Consider the following 18,752-nt stretch of genomic DNA (forward strand, 5'->3'; position numbering starts at 1 on the left):
ATATCTTATACAGCTAATATAATTGTTTTCCTTTTCCCTCACCTCTTGTATTCCACCGTATTTTATTTCCTATTTTTAATTTTATTTGGGAACAAATTGAATGTCATTAATCTAACCCTTTTTGTTTCACTTATTCTGCCTGTTGCCCTTTGCTCTGATTTCAGCTGATAGGTTGAGTACTTAGCTGCTCTGAGTGCTCCTTAGTTATGTGCATGGTCTCTGAGAAATAGCTGGCAGCTTAACTTGATGCTAAGGAGCAGGAGAGAGGGAGAGACTGTTACTCTTGTGGTTCTTTTTTTTCCTTAATTTTGCCAGGAAAATGGAATGATATGTAATATGATGTTAAAAAAACCCCTTCTTGTTCTCAGCAATAATTTAACTCTGAAAGTGTTTTTATATTTTATGCATGCAGAAAGAGAGAGAGAGAGGGATATACAAATAAATATATAATTCAGATATGTAATATGCATTTACCCTAAGCAGAGTTATATGATAAACATGGATAGTATAAAGTCATATTTACCAACAGGAAGAGTGTGGACTGTGCCTGAAATCAGAACCGTTCTGCTGATTGTAATCACTTCTGCTCAACATATTACTTAAATCCAGATGTTTTTTCCAGTGATTATCCACTTTCTGTTTAATTTGGATACTAATACTAGTGTTCCCTAATTAACACATACAAGTATGCTTAGAATATATTTATGATATATATTACATGCTACTGAAGGTTAGAGGGTCTTCTGAATAATTTTCTTCCCTAATGTTCCGCACATTAACTGTCTTTCCTTTGCTGGAGATAATGAAAAAGACTCCTCCTTGATGGCCAATCAATGTCTGATTGGTCAAATGGGCTTTTAGAGGAGAATAGCAGCATCTCTATTCTGCTAGCATCTCTAGCAGCATCAGAGGGAGGCTATCCCAGGATTCAAGGATGGGGATAGGCCTTAAGTTTGGACCTGTATATGCTGTGTCGCCATTGCTTTTCTCAACAATAATACTGGGAAGGCTTACAATTCTATTATATTCAACCACTGTTAAGAGGAGAAGATAATATATTATTATCTTTATTCTGAAGTCATGCATAGAATATGTATCATAATTTAATACAATTTTAATATTAAAATTTATGAATCCATGTATGTTCTGCTTATTATTATTGATCAAGTTAAGAAAACTCATTTTATCCATCTGAAACTCGAGGTTGTGGTCAAGCAATTGTTTATAACTTTTCCTAAAGGCTTCTGGTCTTCTGTCTTCTTTTCTGAATGCTTTATATTATGGTTTTGGGTTTTTTTTAACATTAACTGAAAGAACCAGCCAGTAGAGAAACATGTCATATGGGAGATCATCATGACAGTTTTTGTTTTTTTTTTCTATTCTCAAATTAATTCTATGCAAAAATTGAGCTACTCTAGTATGGTAGACCATTTGTCTAGATAAGCTAATTCTAGGAGAAAAACATGGCAGTTCAAAATGTCCAAAATAATAGGGAAATAGCCAAAACAGTCTGACATATTTAGAAGTGGTGGTTGTTTATCTTGCACAACGTCAATAATAGAATTAAATAGAAAAGTGAGAACTATATTGTCTGCTTTATTTTTCATCCCAAGCACTTTAGTTTTGAAACAAAAAATAATTTAAAAAGTTAAAAACAATAAAACACTTGTGAAAAAAGTATTACTATGACTCTATATACTTGGTTCTTATGATTTGAATAGAAAGGTAAAATGTAATTTTTTATCAAAGTTTTTTGAACATTTGCAGCTTCCTTTGATGTTGCAGCAATCCTTACTTAGTTCTTTATATCAAGTATCATATATCTTGGTCATCTGGAGACAAGTTAGTCACAGAGTAAAGGGCAACATTCGCTCCTTGAATCTCAAGAACATCAATGCCATTTCTGTCTCATTCCTTACTATGTCTTTTTTAGTTGTGCTTTTTTGTTTTTCCATTCTTGAGTAGTACTCACCATATCTTTTTCCTGTTTTCTTTACTAGTATTATTCTTCATTAAAATAATATTCATTGTTTCAACCATTAGACTAGTGTTCTGTTCCCTTGATATAAGCAACAGTCTCATTTGCAATCAATAGGTCATAAACTGTTCAGACAGACAAATAAGTACTTGATTGTAGATCTTTGACTGATCTGATATTTGTTGCCTTAAAGAAGTCTGGGATGAGTTTGGATTGCCTATTCTCCGAGGACATTTTTCTTATATTGGATCTATGACAGAAGAAAAGAGAAGTCAAAGACTATTCAGGAGGAAGTTGTACTTACCACCGGCAGAACAGTTTTCCATTATTAAATTTTTTTCTAGTTCATATCCAATATTTAAAATCTGCCTTACAGTGCTTTTACTGCTTTCTGTGTAGTAAACCCATGGAGAAGGCAGAGGCAGCAGGCACACCGTAGGATCCAGTGTTAGATTACTTTCAGTAATTGACCGTCTTATATTTGACATTGTTTGAGGTGAGACTAGCATAATTTGTATCACATGGAAATTTTATGCTAAGGGCACTTGAGAATTAACCATATGTAGTGGTTTTCACAGACTTAACCTTGTGAGCAGAGTATGGATGCTGATGTAGTATAACGCTAGACTCCCTGAAAACTGCCAAATGATGTGAATCAAAGAAATGCAAAATATTACTCTATGTAATCCATAGACTCAGAAGGTCCATTCTGAGGTCTGCTGTGCACAGATGGTAGATTTATGGCTGTATGCACCGCAGTTCTTTGATTTGTACTATACAATTTCACACTAATTCTGGATTACACAAAAGGGTCTTTTTTATTTTATTTTGATCAAAAACGTTCATGTACTCTATTGTTCCCAGTACCTACACCACTCACCATTCAATACATTGTGTTTTCTTTCTAGCAGCAAAATTATTTGAATAGATATAATCTTTTTTCAGTCATTTTGTAGCAGGCAATCAGCTTGTGAAATGATTGATTTCTTCATTCCAAAGCCTAAGCCAAAGCAAATGTTTATAATGTCCTATTAAAACGTGTACAACATCCTAATAATAAAAGCTGGGGAACAGGGAACCTTAATGCTGATACAAAGCTTTTTTATGTGTCATTCTGTTTGCCTGAATTGTTAGATCTTTAGGAGGTGTTGCCATGCTTGAGTTGTAAAATAATTATTTTTCTTGCTCTTAGTAGGATCCATTGTAAAGCCATTTCAGTAATTTTCCACATATGAATTCAGTGTTTTAAACTGTAAATCTTTTGTGACATTCCAAAAGTGTTGCTTCACAAACCTCTTTTCTATATATGTGGCATTTTGCAATCCTTTTTAAGCAATAGCTCTCTTGAAGTAGGAAACAACCCATGCATCCTCCCGGTGCAAGGTTATGATGACATAACTATTTCTAATCTAATGCCTATCTGAAATGATGTTATGTAGTTCAGGTAGATGTGAATGATTAAGGTAATTTGTTTTTATTTTTTTTCTTTTTTATTTTCTCCCCCCCCCGATCCATCCTGTATGAATCCAAAATGCTTTCCAAAATTTGAAAATGTTAACTTTGAATTTACAATATATATTTGTCATGCATTCTATTAGGGTAAGAAAAGCTCTCCTCAAGGATATTTTTCATGAGATTCAATGCAAAAAAAAGTGAAAATATTGTGAGAAAGTTTGTTTTCATGTTTCATGAGTCAATTTATTATTGCTGCATCTCTCAGAGGGTGAGCCATGTCAAAAAAAAAGAATCGGTTCTTGGTATCTGCAAGATCATGATTTGAAGCAAGACTAATGAATAAAGCTGCCTGAACCCTTTTCAGATTAACTGTAAGGATATAAGATTAAATCATAAAAACCAGAATGAAAACAATAAATTGAGAGAGTGAGCAGCTGCAGAGCTGTACAACAACAGTATTTATTTTGCAGGCCAGCAGATACAGATAAAATATATCCTTCTTCCCTCTTGCTTCCCTTCTCCTTTCAAAGATACATATGTATTTTGGGCATTCATTTTCTCTCATCCCTTTTATCTCAGGAAAAAAGAGGATTTTTATGGTGGTTTCCACACACTATAGTGGGTTTGGAGGATGCATTTTATTCTGAGTAAGAACTGTAAACAAGACCGTTGAGGCTACTTGGGTCTGAAGATGCAGGTTTTGTGCATATATTCTTTATGGAATGTATACATGTGTTTCCCACATATAAAGGTTTTATTCTATTGTGTTACCAATCGTAGTAGAATGAAGGTGCTCCCCCGTGTCCCTTTGCTTCCGTTCTTGGAAGGAGTGCCAGTATGAGTTGGCAGCGTAGGCTCTGTCTTTTGGGACTGCAGTTGGGGATGTCAGGGTGTGAACAGAGAGAAAAAAGAGACCAAAATAAGAGGGAAGAGGAGGAGAGAGGAAAAAGCAGGCATAAGCTAGCAGAGAAACATCAAGGAGCAGCATGAATTAAATAAATGAAAATGTGTGTCCATTTGTTTCATGTTATATCCTTTTGAAGTCGCTCTTCTTTAATTGCTGGATTATGAACAACTGATAGTGAGAACATCACTGATGGTAGTTTATTGCAATTTAAAATATGACAATGTAACATTAAAGAATTGGCCAACTACGTATCTTTATGAAAGGCTGAAAACTGGCCATTTCCCAAGATTATCACTATTTTTCTTCTGCAATACTTATGACACAGCACTGTAGTGCAGCCTCTGATTTTGATTGTTTTTATTTCTGAGTACCTGAGTGATAGATCTTCAGTCCAGGTGTTTTAAAAAAGCATACAATCTTTACTTGGACCTGTGGAAACTAAGCAGATTTGAAAGCAATCTCAAGTAAAATAGAGGCATTTTAACTTTTTTACCTATGTTTTTCTACCTGCTGACATATTTAAAGACAGTGAGAAATAGCAAAAGGATTGTATAGAGACAGTGTATAAAATAAGGGAGTTGGTATCCAAGAGTCAGACTGACAATGATAGCATTGTGCAGATTTGTTTGTGTTCAGAGGTATCCCTTAAGGACAACAGCGTCTCTAAACTTTTTAGATTTCTTTATGTAAGAATTAACTGACATGAATTTATTTTTTTTAACATTGTTGGCCACTGCAGTAGAAAAGAACCGCAATTGTTGAGAAAGCATAATGATATTCTTTCACTTTGTGAATAAATCTAATACTTTGTACAAGTATTTTGCAGGTCGAGTTTAAAATTGAATCAATATTCTTTTCCATGCATGACTGCAAAGATCTGTCACAGATTTTCCCTGGTGCTACAACAGGATGCAAAATTTGGGCATTAGAGGTACCCTACAGTATTTTTAACGTATTAACTAAAGATTTAATTTTTATGGGATTTGAACTGCATCCAAATAAGGTTTTATCTTCATCTTCCTGCTCCTGTTCCAGCATTTTTCACCACTTTGATAGTCAGTCCTTGGAGCTGTAAAGTGAAACCAATGTCAATCTGAAAACTGTAGTCTCAGTAGTTTTGCTTTTGTTTCTTGTGCTTCCTGTCTTGTGCTGTCTGTCTTCCATTTCAGTGTATGCTTTGTATAATTCTTGAGGTAATAATTTAGAACAAAGGAGTTAGTTTCTTCTTCGCAGAACTCCTCTTGTAATTATTTCATTCCTCTACATATAGGTTTAGGGGTGTGAATCAACATTTCATGGCTATTCCAGTTTTCAGGTAGAAACTAAAGCTACACTTATCTGCTGTCTCAATCTGGAATGGTGTAAAAAAAGAAATTAAGAATAACTATGGCCAGAGGAAGCAACAGAAATTTGTAGGAAGGGAGCCAGAGAAAAGGCAGTATTTAATTATTGAAAAGAAGTACCTTGGGTCCAAGAAAGTCAGAAATCCTTCAGTGCAGAATTTTTAATGAAATAATTAGACACTTGTGACAAGGATTAAGCTTATGAGGATGAGTAAGGAGTTTGGTACCATCTGTAATGCCTACAAGCAGAGTCTCTGTAAGAAGCTCCTGAATGGTCCTGACATTGTCTCTTTACAGCCCAGACTACCTACAGCAGGTATACTATGTTTCCACCTGTTATTAATAGGTTGCAGTGGGTTGTAGCATCTCCATTCTATTCTAACTTCTGGAAAAGAGAGGGAGCTTTTTCTCTCCATTGCCTTTGTGGAACTGTCTTCTGAAAAACAGAACTGCTTGTACAGTTCTGCTTCTCTCCTGACGTTGGTTTTGTGGGTCTCCCGCTCACGTGAATAGTGGCAATGCTAACACAACATTCAGGACATGTGTAGCCACACTGTGACTTCAGTGTGGTTTTTCTGAGATGTGCATCGCTTCCCTCCCTCCGTACACTTTTATTTCTCCCAAAGTAGCAGAACAACCAATGAGCTAGCTGTTCTTAATTTTTTTCTGATGATGCTTTATTAAAAGAAATACTTTTTTTTTTTTAAGCCAGCCTTTATCTAGCTGTAGAATCTCTACTGAGTAACTTTGGGCCTCTGAGCAATGCTAGATACAATTTGCGATCCTTTTTTTAGAGAAAGCTAATCTGTTTGGAGAAGAGAGAAAGAGAAGAAGAAACTTCCCTAACTGTAGCAGAACTAACCTACCTTAATAAACAGTCTAAAATTGCTGTGTTTCTTTTCAAACATTAAAGAGTGTTTTAATTAAACACAGAAGAGAGATTGAATTCCGGCTTTAAGTGACAATCTGAACTCAGCTGCAATCATTCTCTGCAGTGAGCAAATCTCATGTTGGTTTTAGGGAATTTCATTTTCACAATTTACTGTAGAGTGCCTTTTCAAAAATAATTCCATTGCAACGTGATGTTTGTATTTTGCTTACTGTTACTGATTACTTGATTTTTTTCCTTAATTATGCATATTTGTTGCATACTGCTTACTGAAAACTAGCACTTACTATTTGACTTTTCCCACTCTTATGCAGAATGAGCTCAGGGAAGTCTTGATATTCAGTGCTGATATTTGATATCTTTGAAGTGGAGTTTGGTCTTCCATTGCAGTGTTGTGCTTCTGTATATCACAGCTATGTCTTTAACTGTGCTAAAAGACCATTAATAATCTAAATCTGTAAACACAGATCTCAGCTGTATCAGAATATTGAACATTTTTTATTAAGTACTAACTGCAGCTAACATTTATGGAATTAAATGTAGTTTTGCTTTTAGCTAAATTGAACCTGAAAGAAAGCAATACCAGAAAAAAATTGAGAGTAATAGCATTTTTAATTTAATTTTTTAAATTAATGAGCCCAGTACCTTTCTGGGTTGAGCATGTCTTCTTAAAGTGCTGTTTTGTTGACCTTGCACAAACATGAATGTTAGAGCTCACTGTGTGTTCATAATCCTTAGTTGTGCTGTGCTCTGTTCTTTGGAGGCTAATTTCTCTTCAGCAGTATAAATAACAGATTTTGTTTGAATTTCATATTTACTAAATTGGTGTGTAAAGGTGAATGTTACATCTGTAAAGTGCAGCTGAGGGAAATGGCTAACATTTAATAAAGGACTCTGCTAACTCAAGTTTGTAGTTTCTGGCAGCAAAGTGGTTCTGGAATCTGCAGGAGGCAATTCAATGAATGGCCTTTTATTTTCATAGTTTTTATCATAGCTATATAGACTGAATTAAAATAAAAAATGAGAATGAATAATTGTTACTGGTACAAATTCCTTCTTTGGCTCTTTCTTTGTGCCTCTAGAAGTCACAAATGATAAAACAATCACTTCTCTGCAATTTAATTGTCATTTATCTTTTACATGGCAAGTTTAATAATTTTCATAAATATCAATCTATTTTATTAGGTCAAATCTGAGGAAAAAATATAACTAAAAAATGAATGTAATAGGACCAGGGTGACCATATTTTCATAATTAAAAATTACATTATTAAGCAATACCATTTTGTTTTCTACCTTGTCTTTAGCATGATTATTCTGCCTCTTATTCAAGCTAAATCCTTGTTTGTCCCTTTGTCTACTCTGGAAAGTCTTTATCTAGGTATTTATTTATTTTATTAGCTCATTTTCTTTTGTGTATCATCATGTCTTTCTCACTGGTGTGAGTTCTTACCAAACTGGCTAGACATTGAAAGTGTTGTCAAAGATATGGTATTCCTTCACTTAAAGACAGACATTCTTTTCTTCTCTAACCCAGCTCTTTTTTCTTTCCCCTAGCTCTAGCTCACCTCTCTTCCTCAATTTCCAACAATTCTGCAACCATTCATAAGTGTCCTTTCAGATTTGTGGTAAAGTAAGTGGATGCATCTCTCCAAAGCTTTGAGAAATCTTAAATTTTGTGCCTTTTTGTGAAAACAGGCCTTGCTGCATTCTTTACTAACCAAAAGGAAGACAGCCACAGACATTTTAAGGGAATAGTTACCTGTTCCAGCAAAGTAGAGCAGAACAATGTCGTTTCAAGTTAAGAAGAAAATGTAGGTGACCTGAAGTCAGTGACTCTTAACTTAAAGTGGAGTTTTAAAATCCAAGGTAATATCTATGTATGATATGCAGTGGGTGGTATATATGCAACTTGTTCTGACATCTCTGCACTGTGCAGCACTACACCCTGTAATCATGCCCTGGTGTTTCAGAAAATAACATCAGAAAGTGCCCATTTCTGCAGACTGGGCTTCCTGGAAATGCTATTAGGGACCTCAGTAAGCATCTCAACTTCATAGAATAACAGGAGGTTAAGTTGCTCCAAACAGAGTTTTCCCAATTTCTGGTCCAGTGTTTTCTCAGCTGATACTACATGCTTGAACGGGTCCCTAAATGTAGTTTATCTGCCAAAGTAAGTTTTTATTATGCAGCTTGTAATAGGACAAACCATGAACTTTGCTGCAGAAAGCCCGTTCTCCTTGGCAAAAAGGAAACAGCAAGGACAACAGTTTGTATGGTAGTATCTTGATGAAAAGAAATGCATTTTAGCTGCAAAAGGTTTTATTCTGTAATGACTTTGTAAAAATCCTGGGCTTTAAACGGTAGACTTCCTTGATGATCACTTAAAAAAAAATATATTAAAAAAATAGCCATGAAGGCAGATGAGATTAAAGCAGAAAGCATCTGATTTTCTTTGTCATTCCAAATAAACTGGGAAGCTTCAGAGGGACATTGCATTCTAAAGTTCCAAATCAGTGCACAAACCCGATTTTTTTCCCAGAGGTAGATTAATTTTAATTAAATCGTGTTGACACTGGCATGAGGCGCTGGGCTGACAAAAATGGACCTGCCTCAGTTGTATCTTTATGCTCCAGTTAGAACTGTGAAAAATATTTAAGCTAGAAGAGGAATCACAATTAGTTCAACAATCTCACCTCTTGAATATGAAAAATTCGACAGCTCAACAGTTAGTTCAGCAATTTCACCTCCTCATGATGCTGAGATAATTGCATTTTATTCCTAAAATGGACATGTAATGATTCATCTTCCTGTACCATTCATTAACAGGGCTTGGAACAAAAAGGAATTCTTGAAAGAAACCCAATTTAACTTGGGTTTGCATTTCTTAAAAAACAATGTATATTTTGGGCGCTTCCCATGTCTCATAGCTCAAGTAAATACAATGATTGGAGAATTTATTTTCATTTAGAAAATATGTATCGATATTTGAAGCAAGAAATTGGATCTTTAAAAAAAGTAAAGTTGAAAGCAAAAATAATCTAATTGCTACTCAGCAGATTTTTTTTTTATGCAGAGATTCTTCCCTAAACAAGAATATCAATTATAAAGACCCTGAGAATGAGAGGGAGAAGGAAAAGAGGAAGATATGTCACTCCAACAATGGAAAAGGGAGGAATATTTTGTAGATGAGACTCACTCAAAACAAACTCTGGAGCTTTTGATATTAAGGCCAGTGTTAGTAGTGTCTCAGCTTCTCCTCAACAAACTTGTTTTGGGTGATGATAAACTACATTGCAGTAATGACTGATGCACTGGCGTAGATCAGGACCATTCATTCCTACCTACTTTACTTCTTCACTCCTCCTTCAAGTAATTAAGAGCATTTATAAGAATGCCTGTGTCCCGTTTGTAGATATTCGCAAAAGCTGTCAGTTATTTTCAGAGTTAAGCCTGGTGAAGCTAACTAAACCAGGAGATTTCCCTAAGACAAGCATTTTAAATTTCATGCTCTATGTGGCATATGGGTACTTCTTTCGGAAGCAGTTTTTTCTCTCTGAAAATGAAATTTATTTGGAAATTTATATGGTGGTATATCACCAGCTATCATGAAGCCTTACAGTTATGATAACAATCAATTATGATATTAACCCTAACCCCCTCCCCAAAGATTTTAATGTAATGGCCAGCACTGCCTTTACTCCACTAGCATAAAACTCCAGTATTAAATGGAAATCTTTCCAAAGTAAAATATTTACACTGCCTTAATGCTTATAAAACCCAGGCTCCATGACACTGTCAAAGGAAATGAATTCCAGAGGTGTATGATCATCAGGAAAATATTCTTCTGGTATTCCAATCAGCTGAAGATAGAAGCAACCCAGGAGACCATAAATCTTATAAAGACATGAAAGGAAGATAAATTAGTCTCTTTGAACTTGTTCCCAAGATATGGAAGGCTCCAACTTTTATCCAGTGTACTGAACAGCAGAAATTAATAAACAATCCAGTGCATAGATGTGTTCTCTTAGCTCTTGTTTCACAAAATGAAAAGGCTAATCTTAATCTTACTGTCATTTGGAGAATGATCTATCTTCTAGTTTACACATAGATTAGCCTTTGTTTCCATCACAGATCAGCTGGACACATTGACACCCAACACAAGTTTGGAGGCCTTTTAGGGTCCAAATCAGTCATCTGAAAGTAGAGATACTGCAATAAATCTCTTAAGATATCTCCCAGGTGACTAAAAGGAATTTCTAATATTAATTGAACTCCCAAGTTCACAGAGAATGAGAGCCAATTTCTGCAATGTATAACCACCATGGACTTCAAGATCAATGTAACTGTTACTTTCTTTATATCATAAGGAGCTATATGATCAGGCTGATCACCCAAAGTGCTTGTGTAAAGGATCGTATGCAAAGAGAATGGTAACTTTGTATTTCATGAAGAGAACATTATCTCTTTACTTGAGTGTATATATTGAAATCATTACTGTGCTGGGTGCATTTACGTTGTTTGTAATCGTCAGTGGACTGTTGTAGGATTTAATTTTTGCTATCTGCTTTCTTCTAATCGTGTCCTTGCTTAAACTGTTATAATTTGGAGAATAAGAGATATAAGTACAAACTGCCTGTGAGCACTGAGGAAATCGACTTTCACCTTTAATACGTCATCCTGAGGCGGGCAGAAAAGACAGATGTCTGAAAACTGTTAGTGTGTGCATTTTCACCTTCTGTTTTTAATATTTTACATTATTAATCATGCATAACACTTGTCAGTAATATTTTAAATCATCTTTTGTTTTGATGAAAGTGAAGAACAGAAATCTCTTTTGTAGCAGATGAAGTTTTCAATGCATTGTTTCAAAAATCAATCAAATCTCTGTTCTAGGCCAGCACTCCTTGACTAGTGAGACACGTCTCATTGGTGAACCATCCAGAACTGCAAATGAGGCATAAAGCAGGATTCATGTACTGTAATGAGGTGCAAAGAAATATCAATTGATTGTGAGTCAGCTGAAGGCAAAATTGGTTGAAATATACTACTCTAAACCATGCATTCTGCAAGGTGCAGCATCTACTGCATATTGAGCGTGCTGCATCAATGCGTATTACACGTACTCCGCTGCTTATTCAACCAGAGTATAACAGCTTTCTGTTCCTTTCAGGTAATGCAGCTAGCTATTCCTTTAGTCAGGGAGATGAAGTCTCAGTTAGACCTTTTCTAACTCTGATTGCCTGATTCTTCCATCTTAATAGTATTCCTTTAATACTTTTAAAAATTTTATTTATATATTTTATACCACATGTATGAACATGCACAAATGTATATATTCATACTAAAAGCTTAGGATGTATAGCCATTTCAGTAAACTCTCAGACACTCTGAGAAAAGTGGAGAACTGATATAGGATCATTCTATGACCCAGAATTTACAGACATTTTTTTGTGCAGAAAAACAAATATATTTCTCCTTTAGGAAGCCTAGCAGTCCTGCAGACATGAAACAAAATTAGCAGTATGTATGAATTGTTTTAGTACAAACTAGAATCATGGTCTTGCAAGTTGAAGAAGTTATTTCTACATTTATTAGACAAATAGGTTGGTTTTTGTTTGCCAAACGCAATTTCTGCCCCAGCAGCTTTTTAGATCAATTATGTCTTAGGTCAGGGCAGTGGGTTAAAAAACATGTATCCCTAGATCTTAGGGCTTCTTTTTTTAATATGGGAGATCTACCATCAATAGGAATTTTGCTAGAAAACGTGCAGATCCATAAAATGCCTGGATTATATGCAGGGACAATGCATGGGTAGGAAAAAGGGAGAGAATGTGCACACCTGGATTTTTTTCTGACATGGTGTCAGAACACAGCCAAGGCAGGAATTGGAAAGCGTTCTCAGGTCCAGCAATAGAAATGCAACCACAGAGTTATATCCACAGCTCCTAAATAAGATACTTAGACAAGCGTAAGAACACTCATTAAACCTGTTTTTGGGCACTAATGCAATTTTTGGTCACATGAATTTTTTTTTTTTACATGCTCCTCTCTCTCTCTATTGATTATATAGGAAGAAAAAGATGGCTAGGCCTTAGTCATCTATATTTAAGTGGAATGAACCTGGGTGTCTGTGTTAATAACTTCAGAGAATGATCCAGACAATCTAAATTCAACCTCTGAATTTGCCTAAAATCAATAAAATCTTCATTTTTAAGCATAGAATTGCCTAAGCAAGGAGTACTTAGAAATGCCTAGATCTGGCAAGTGAGGCAGGAACTAGGCACTGGAGCTTTGTTGCAGACCAGAAGTAGGCAACAATGTACTTAAAACTTAGTGTTCAGAGTTGTTTTTGTGAACATGTCATGTAGCATCTAATATTATTACCAAAATAGCAAAATCCAAAGTACCTTATTGCACTTGTGCTGGAAAAAACCCTCAAATGTAACTATACACAAACTATACCATTTCATGTTTTTAAGTCACAAGATGCAACTTGTGCTTTTTCTCTGTTTTGTGGTGTGCCCCAGCAATAGAAGCTTTTTGTTTCACTGGGCAAGTTGTATATATTGTGTAATATTCAGAAGGGTGAGGACAGAGATAAGAGAAATAATTAGAATTAAACATTTCATGTAATTATTTTCAACTGTTCTATGCTTTGTCATATTTAAATAAAATTTCCCATATTGCCCTTCAACTAATTTATTAAAGAGAATTCCACAGAGAGGTTTGAGAAGCCATAGTCTATATTGAGCTAAGGAAATTAACCAATAACTCATAGTTATTCATGTTTGTGCTGGTTTTGGCTGGGATAGAGACAATTTTCTTCATAGTAGCTAGTACAGGGCTATGGTTTGGATTTGTGTTGGAAACAATGTTGATAACACAGGGATGTTTTCGTTATTGCTGAGCAGGGCTTACACAGAGTCAAGGCCTTTGCTGCTTCTCACCCCACCCCACTAGCAAGTAGGCTGGAGGCATACAAGAAGGTGGGAGGGGGACACAGCTGGGACAGCTGACCCCAACTGGCCAAAGGGATATCCCATGCCATATGACATCATGCTCAGCATATAAAGTTGGGGGAAGAAGAAGGAAGGGGGGATGTTCAGAGTGATGGTGTTTGTCTTCCCAAGTAACCGTTACACGTGATGGAGCCCTGCTTTCCTGGAGATGGCTGAACACCTGCCTGCCCATGGGAAGGAGTGGATGAATTCCTTGTTTTGCTTTGCTTGTGTGTGTGGCTTTCGCTTTACCTGTTAAACTGTCTTTATCTCAACCCACGAGTGTGAGCAAGCGAGCGGCTGTGTGGTGCTTAGTTGCCAGCTGGGGTTAAACCACAACAATGTTAAAGATAGCTTAAAAATAATTATACTGGGAGGTATACCTGGTTCTGAGGCATTCCTACAGATTCATTTCAAGAAGTAGTACTATCTATCATCATTAATAATAAAAGGATTTTAAATGATAATTTTCATACTTCCCTTGTCCAATTTATTTGGTTTTTTTACTCTATCTTACTCACCCTGGAATGCGCAATTTGTATGGTCAGTGCCAGTTTTTATATGTGTCCATACTAGGTCTAACAGCAGGATTTCCCAAGTGAACATATGGCACGCTTCCTAGTATCTGCATAAAAAGCAACATCAGACCTATCATTATGTTATCTGAGTTTTAAAAATGTAGGTTTTTTTAACAGTGAAACTATTTATAATAAACAAGTCATCTAGCATTTAACTTTCACAAGTCTTCATTTTTTCCTTACATAGATTTAGAATTTAATTAAGCCGTAACTGGTCAAAATAAGATAAAATCTCAGCTTCCAAATATTTTATTTGTGAAATGTATTCCAAACTAGTAAGTACGCAGGTAAAATCTCATGTTTAACTCGCTTGCCACCTTTTAGAAAGTTTTAAAGCCATACTGATCAGTGGATCATGATTATTTCTGTCATTTACTTAGACCATGATGAGATGCAGGGAAATGAATTGTTTGGTCTCATCACAGAACTTCAGCACACCTCATTAGGGACAGTTGGCACTTTCCTGCTTAGGAAGTCCAAAGCTGATCTGGAATCTCCCATCAAGACTTGGCCTTTTGGGCTGATGTAGTCTATACTCCTTATATACTACTCCTATACTACTTTCTTGGGAGTCTATACATGTCAAGGTTAATTCTGTCTTTCATTAAAAAATGGACATTTGCTTGCCCTTTTTTCCCCGTGTTGATGACAGTTCTGAAAATTTTCAGAGATGGGAATATCCAGATTCCTGTAAAGGTGCAAAATGTAAACTGACAGCTTATCTTTGTATTTTATCCTGAATGTGAATAGATTAATCAGAACACCCTCTTAACCTTTCGGAGTGATGTGGTACTTGCTGGGTGAGTTCATGACTGAGGAACAGTGCACAGACTACTTCCACTGGCACCAGAGCAATCCCAATATTCGGAAACGCGCTAGAGGCATAGTGCTGAACTGCACTTTTGGGCCTTGATCCAAAGACTATTGGCATGCAATGTTATCCCCGACTTCACTGGAATTAGGCTACTAAACAGTTGCTGCTACCAGAAACAGTAGCTCAACAGACTTTGGAACAACAAAGTTCCAGTACCCTAAACACAGCAAGTAAGAGAATGGATTGGGGTTGACACATCTTATCTGGAGCACTGACATTATTCTTATTTGTAGCCTGTACCAGATCACTTGAGCTTCATTTCCTAAAGTATTTAATAGATAATGTACTTACAAGGTTTGTGATGATTAACTATTTTTCTAAAGCTCTTTCTAAAGATAAATTATTATCATTTCATTATTTGGTATTACTGCTGATGGAACAGGAGATAAACTTTGATGAGTCCTTTGTGCATGGGATGCCATTAGCAGCAAGTCCAATGGAAACTGAGGAATGAGGCAGTTAAACACAACAGAGACAGGTGGTTCCGTGAGCACCAGAATCAGTGCAGCCTATAATAATGTCTCTTGTTTTTCTATCCTATTTCCTCTGTGATGTGGTGGGAGGAGGATCACAATAACTTAAGCACCTTTTCCTACCACTTATGATAATTTTGTCAAACTTAAGATGGTCATGATGTGGCTATTTACTGACCATATTCTGACTGTCTTTCTACTGCCAAAGTCAATGGGTAATGGCTCAGTTCTACCCACCCTCTCTCTATGCACACTGACTTGGGTCTTTCTCCTCCTATGATTTTCACACAGCTTGTTGGAATGTAACTATTTTAATATTTGTGCCCCTATGAAATTAACCAGTCTCCTCAAGCATATTAATTATGGTGACAGATGGTAATACGGACAGAAAAATGGATAAACACTGTCTAGATTTCTAAGTCGCATCGCCTTGGTTTAAAATCTGTAACTTAGGCTAAAAGGAGAGTATCGATTACTATTAAAAGGATAAATGGGAGGAAGATGAAGAACTATTTTTCAAAAGAAGGACATTGAAAAGAATTATATGAATACAGATAGAACACCTCAAAAATGAAAGTAAGGAAACAGGGAGATGTGGAAGATAATGAGATAAAAATACAAGCAAGAAAAAATGACAATATTTGATGGTTGAATACTGGGATGAATTTACTTTCTTTTACGTTACTGTACTTTGTTAGTGGATATTTTCTGTAACAAGGTTTGGTCTCTTAGCTGGAATTTCAGTATCTTTCATTGTAGATCTGTGACCTGACTACCAGGGAATAAAATCAGTATCACTTTTCCATTCTCAATGAATGTTTAACTCAGTGAATTAAATAGTTCTTTCAATATTTAATTATTTTACGGGAAAGAGAACAGCCTCAACGGCAAAGACAAATTCCCTTTGAAATAACCAAGAGGATGTTGATGAGGACTTTGTGGACATATCTGAGGAAGCCAGAAGGAAAACTTGGGTCTCAGTTTTCCATGTTCCCAGACACTGTTTTAACTGCCAGAATGCCAGTAATAAAAAGAAGGGTGTGCTTTGAATGATTGCTCAGGCGCCAGCTCAAGGAGAGGATTGACTATTACAGTTCTTGAGCAGAGACTGATGCTTCCCTGAAGCCTGGATTTAGGTACTTTTATCCTTTCGGGGTTGGGGCTTTATCTGCATCCCTCTCTTTATTATTTCATATCCTAGATATTCAGGATACTGGCTTCTATGACTCCTGTTCTCATGTGATTAATTTACAGTTGTGGATTTTGCCTTAGTTCTTGCTAAACTTCTCTTGTGAAGCTGAACCTTTGAACATTGATGTGACGAAATACAAATGAATGTGTGCTTTACCCCAAAAGAAAGTTTGATTGCATTTCACTTGCAGTAGCGAAGTGAAATGTCCATCCTTGAATTTAATTTAAATTAGTCCTTTAAAATCATGTCCCACCTTGGAGCATCAGTTTGCTAAACTGACCCAAAATGAGTAGTCTTATAAACTGTAATAATGTAACAGCGGCCAATGTGCAAGGCCACTGTTGTTAACTTACCCGTCTGAAAAGCATTTGTTCAGAAGTTTTTTCTTTTCATAATGAGAATACTTAAACAGTCAGATTTTTTTAATCTTAAATATTTAGCCAAATGCTTTGGTAAGGGCATATTGGAGAGTAATGGTATCTGCATTACAGGTGCTATGTGCTATTGATTACTCAATTTTATTTTGTGTCTAGGTGAAAAAAATAGAGGTTTGACTTTCTGTACATTTAAAAAATCCCACTTTTACCCCAAAACTCTAAGCGACTCATCTCTACCATTTTCTTCTGTGATTCTATCAAACTATACTTACGTAATATCCAGTAAATTAGAATGGAATTGAATCAGAAATTGTACTTGATAGTATCTTTTATCACAGAACAATCTTTGCCTTATGAGCTGTAATGCATAGCTTTAATGAGGTTGCATGACTTCACCTTGTTTAAGCTACAACTTTCTGTGAAATGTATTTTCTGTGTGGCTATAACAAAGAGGTGATGCCTAAAAGTAATGTTTGAGATAACGTGTTTGTACATATTGTCAACTTTCTTTGTATAATATGTTTATCTTAAGAGCTTTCTGAATTCTAGAATCAAATTCAAAGAAGTTTAATCTTATATTTGAGATAGAAATGTTTTATACAGGTTGAAAAATATCCATACATACTTAGGAGCTTTCTAGAATAACTTTTCTTCCAAACTACTTGTAGCTGGACGGTGTTTGTTAAGATTCAGCTTGGCTAGAGAAGTAAGTATCTGTATGAATCTCAGTGTAGCCTGGCTTAATGGATCCAACGATGCTTTCCCAGGCTTGTCTTTTCATTTTGAAATAGGATGTCAGCCATGTCAGGTCGTCGCTTAGACTATCTGGTACTTGTTTTTCCCATTCTGTGCAATCTTTAAAGCACTTTGTGTTCATGTCTATGAAATCCTTTGTAAAACTGGTGTAGAAATGAAATTTATTATTATTAAACCATAATTAGCAAAAGTGTGTGCATATATATGCAAGTATAAATACACAAAATACTATAATAAAAGTCATTATAAGAATTATTTGAATCAGGCCCTCAAATGTTAGGAAATGCCAGAATCACAAGTGCTCGAGTAGTGCTTGGCTTACCTGGTGCATGTTGAAGCACACAATTAGCAGTGTTTTGAAAAAAGAAGCTTGTGCATATAGGACCTCTTTTTCTTTTAATATGGATACTAGAGGATATAGAGTGAGAGACCTGAAGAAGAAAAAAGATATCTCAGATGTAAGGAAGTTACATATCAAATAGGGGAAAAAATTAATTCCTGTCTTTTCCAGAATTCTTACGTGAGGCTTTTAATCTGGGAATGCTGAGGCTATAATTGTGTATTTGCACAAAAACCCTGTCATTATAGTTAAATTTTCTGCTAATAGTAACTATGGAGTATTTGCCTTTAAAAGTATCCCTTTACTTTTATCTTTTCTGCATTAAAGGTTTTACTTGCATGAATATCTGCAGAGTACTCTTTATTCCTTACCCCAGAATTAAATGAAAAAATGAGAAGTTTTAAATACATATCCCATTTTGTCAGCAGTTTTAGAACAATTTTACAAAAAAAGAATGTATGTCATAACTTCCATTTTAAAGATCTGAAAATGAAGACATAGAAAGGTGAATGCCAAATGTCCAGACCTTGGTTGCAACTACAGGAGCATTTTGGCTTTGATGACCATTCATAAGGCACACAACAAAATGG

The 18,752-nt window shown here is 35.6% G+C and overlaps 1 protein-coding gene across 1 annotated transcript in view; it reads left to right on the plus strand.

The window, feature by feature from the left end:
* RIMS2 (regulating synaptic membrane exocytosis 2) overlaps positions 1-18,752 on the plus strand; it is a 409,515-nt gene that overhangs the window by 38,480 nt on the left and 352,283 nt on the right. The window lies entirely within an intron of this gene.

The sequence above is a fragment of the Pygoscelis adeliae genome, unplaced genomic scaffold (assembly GCF_000699105.1).
Source record: "Pygoscelis adeliae isolate BGI_AS28 unplaced genomic scaffold, ASM69910v1 Scaffold174, whole genome shotgun sequence".
In the NCBI taxonomy this organism is placed as follows: domain Eukaryota; kingdom Metazoa; phylum Chordata; class Aves; order Sphenisciformes; family Spheniscidae; genus Pygoscelis; species Pygoscelis adeliae.